The following is a 4,159-nucleotide window of genomic DNA, read 5'->3' on the forward strand; positions in this document are numbered from 1 at the left end:
GGAATGAGGGAGAGGAGCGCAGCCAGGGCCGGAAAGGGAGGCCCAGGGGGAGGCTGGGCCATCGGGAGGGAGCCAGGGCTCAGGGAGGCCAGCCAGAAAGAACATGGAAGGAGTGGGAGGGGAAAGCCTGCGCATGAAAGCAGATTCGTTAGGTACCCAGCTGACATTCCAAAGAGCAATTGGAGGAAAAGGCTGGGGAGATGGAGGAGGGATGAAGGGGCCCCCTCTGCCATGGGGGGGGGGGGTGACCCTGACCCACTGAAGACTAGAAATAGGAGGGAGGGGGTCTCGGATCTCTATGTGACCAAAACCCAGAACTGTAGAAGAGACTTGAGGCTGCACCCAGGACAAACCCTCAGTGCCCTTTTCAGCGGCCCTCCCTCTGCTTGTGTATGTCCAGTGATGGGAAACTCACTACCTAGCAAGGTTACCCGGTCCTTTCTTAAGATGGCTCTGATTGGTTTTTTTTTAAACCCTTAACTTCTGTGTATTGTCTCATAGGTGGAAGAGTGGTCAGGGTGGGCCATGGGGGTCAAGTGACTTGCCCAGGGTCACACAGCTGGGAAGTGTCTGAGGCCAGATTTGAACCTTCTGATTGGGTTTTTCTTTACTCCAAGCCTTCTCTGCCTCTCCAGACCTTCTACCCAGCATTCCTGGTTTCTTCTTTCCAGGGACAAGGACAACAAGTACAACAACAACCTCTTCTACACAAGAGGCTTCTTTCCTCTAGGCCAAATACTCCCAGTTCCTTCACCCAATCCTCTTACGGCATGGCCTTCAAGGCCCTTCCTTCACCATCATGGTTGCCCTCTTCTGGTTTCAGGGGGGAAAGTCAGATCCTTTTCTGGTGGGGGTAAAGGGCCTGGCATCCGTGACTTGGGGAGAAGCAGCAGTTGATGAGAGGCCAGCCTCTGAGGCTTCTGAGAGTAGCCCATGGTGGAATCTGGGGGATTGTCAAGGTATTCTTTAGATGGCCTGAGACCTGTAAGAGGAACAGTAGGGCCCAAACTGGCTCTCAGATGAAAGGAGAAACAAATCATAGATCTAGGGATAGTGGAGGTCAACCCCCTCATTTTACAGAAGGGGAAACTGAGGTCTGGAGTGGGGAAGAGACTCATCCAAGGTCACCCCTAGGATCTTTGCTGTAGAGCTGGGAAGGCACCTTGGAGGCCAGCTAGTATAATGTCCTCATTTTACAGAGAGGGAAACTGAGACTTGGGGGAAGGGGAGAAGACTTATCCAAGGTCAAAAGTTAAGAAGTATCCGAGTCGGATTTGAACCCACGTCTCTGGCCATGTGTCCAATGACTGGTCTCCCTCCGCTCTCCCTGGCCATCCTTTAAAGCCCTCCTGCCTCTCCATGACATGTTGCTGCTGACCCTGAAAGAGCTGAAAGGCTCCCAAACAGCTCTGGGCCCAAGCCCAAAGGTCTGGCTTCCAGGAACTGGAACATTCTCAGCCCTGGGAGATCCGCCCTCTGCATCCAGCCAGGGGCCTTGCTGGGGCCGTTCCCTGCCAGTGCAGTAATCCATCCTGGCCACGAGAGGGCGACAGAGGCCTACTTTTCCGGAGCCACATAGACTGGGCAGAGATGTCCTCTTGTACTTGTTTATCTGATGGCCTCCTCCGAATTCCTTATGTGGGTTCGGAGCGTTTGTCCATCCCTTTCTCCCCTAGGCTGGGCAGGGCCGGCATCTCCCAGTGACCCAGGCCCCTTAGGGCTTACTCAAATCCTAGAATGTTATGGCAGGAAGAAGTTCAGTGGATGGAGGTCCTGGGTTCAAATCCGGCCTCAGACACTTCCCAGCTGTGTGACCCTGGGCAAGTCACTTGACCCCCATTGCCCACCCTGACCACTCTTATGACATTGATTCTAAGATGGAAGGGAAGGGGTTAAAAAATTACAGGAAGGGGATATTGAGGCCTAGAAGAGAGGCCTTACTGTCTGCTCCACATGAGTGGCCAATGCCGTTTCCATGGCATCACACTGTCACCCATTTATAATCGTGGCTTCTTGGTCCTTTCATTTGAGGAATGGGCCCATGTCAGGCCTGGAGGGGAGGCTTAGAGACTGGCCCAACATGGGCAGGTGCCGGGGAGCCAGCGTAACGGAGCTGGCCTGACTTCTAGGAGATGCTAGTAGGATAAAGGTAAAGAAATACGGGCCCTTTGGTAACTGCTAGGTGGTAGCTAGTGAGGATTGTGGGAAGCCTCACAAGCAGGGCGGGCAGGAAAAAGACCCAGGAAAGTATACAAGCTGGTCCTGGGGCATCCTTCGGGAATGCCCAGGATGGTGCCGGGTAGCCCATGCTGGCCCTTCCCAAATGGAAGTGCTGCTCACTCTGCTCCATGCAACAACCCAATGACCGTCTCCTGGATATGATCTCTTCCTTTCTGACCTCCAGGCATTTGGCTTACCTGTCCCCAGTGCCAGTGATGCCCTCCCTTCTTGCCCATCCTTTAAAGTCCCAACTTGGCTGCCGTTTGCTGCCGAATGCTCCTCCCCAGTCAGGGGCCTTTCCCTGGGATCGCGTCTAGGTGGCTGTGAAGCTACCTCAGGACGGTCCCTACCTCCCACAGAGCCGCCCTCACCATGATAACAGGAAGGAACAAGGGCAAATGCCGTTCTGGCTCCCAAGGCACTTCACAGAGGCACGGGCAGACCAGGTCACGAGCTTGGTTGGTTTTGTTTAATCGCTTTTCCATGTGGGACCTTTTCTTTGTTGGGGCACTAACGTGGCTCAGTGGATGGAGAGTCAGGCCTACAGACGGGAGGTCCTGGGTTCCAATCCGGCCTCAGACACTTCCTAGCTGGGTGACCCTGGGCAAGTCACTTGACCCCCATTGCCCAGCCCTTACTACTCTTCTGCCTTAGAACCAATGCACAGTATTGACTTTAAGCCAGAAGGCAAGGGTTTACCATTTTCTTTGGCCCACGGATCCAGAAAAGATGGCAATACGAAAACAAAAGGTTTAACATTTATGTTGTCGTTCAGTCTCTTTCAGTCGTTTCTGACTCTTCCTGACCCCATTTGGGGATTTTCTGGCAAAGAAATGGAGTGGTTTGCCATTTTTTTCTCTAGCTCATTTTATAGATGAGGAAACTGAGGCAAACAGGGTTAAGTGAAGTAATTTGCCTAAGGTCACACAATTGGTGTCTGAGATTAGATTTGAACTCGGGTCTCCCTGACTCTAGACCTGGTGTTTCGTGCACCACGGGGCACCTAGCTGCCAGCCAGTGATGTGCTAGCATGTGCTAGGTTCAAATCCTACCTCTATCTCCCATTTATTGGTCCCATCTGTTTAGTAGCTTCTTGAATTACACTAAGACTTTTAGGGACACTCCAAATGTCAGAGAAGGGGCCAACCTGTATTAGTAAGTGGTTTCCTTACTTGGGAGCTCCCTACACAGGGTCCAAGCCAGGAGCAGTGCCCTGTCTCTATCCTTTCCCGCAATAATGGCAAAGTTTGGCCCTGAAAACGTTGAGAAAATGTAGCTTTCTCCACTCTTCGCAAAGCTGGGCCACTCCCTCTTGGTGCTGCCCATCTGGCTGGGCCCAGTCAACAGGTGGGCTTTTCCCATCTCTTCTTTTTTTCTTGGCCGTTACAGGGAAGGCTTGCTGGGTGAGGGAAGTGGAGCCAAAGATTATAAACTGAGAGTAGTGCCCCCCCCAGTTGGGGAATGGCTGAATAAGTGACGTCACATGAAGTTGGTGGACTACAGGCTACCCACCTCCAGATAGAAAGCTGATGGACTCACTCAGGGTGCCAGCGGAAGTCCTTTTTTGGGGTGTGGCTAAGTGTGAGAAGTGGGGAACCTACGTAGTACAGTAGGTAGAACACTGGGCCTGAAGTCAGGAAGACTTGAGTTCAAATCCAACCTCAGACACTTCTAGCTGGGTGACCCCAGGCAGGTCACTTAAACTCTGCCTGCATAAAACTGGAGAAGGAAATGGCGAACCACTCCAGTATCTTTGCCAAGAAGAGCCCATGGACAGTTGGGGTTTTTTAAAAAGAAAATTCTCTGGCACAAAATAACCTAAGTCACATCCCATCTCTGTTCTACCCCACCCCCAAGCTCTCAGGCCAACCAGGGCCCTCCCTACACACAGTGGGCGCCTAATAAATGTTCCTTCAATAACTGAAGCCAAACAGAAGGA

The sequence above is a fragment of the Gracilinanus agilis genome, chromosome X (assembly GCF_016433145.1).
Source record: "Gracilinanus agilis isolate LMUSP501 chromosome X, AgileGrace, whole genome shotgun sequence".
NCBI classification, from domain to species: Eukaryota; Metazoa; Chordata; class Mammalia; order Didelphimorphia; family Didelphidae; genus Gracilinanus; species Gracilinanus agilis.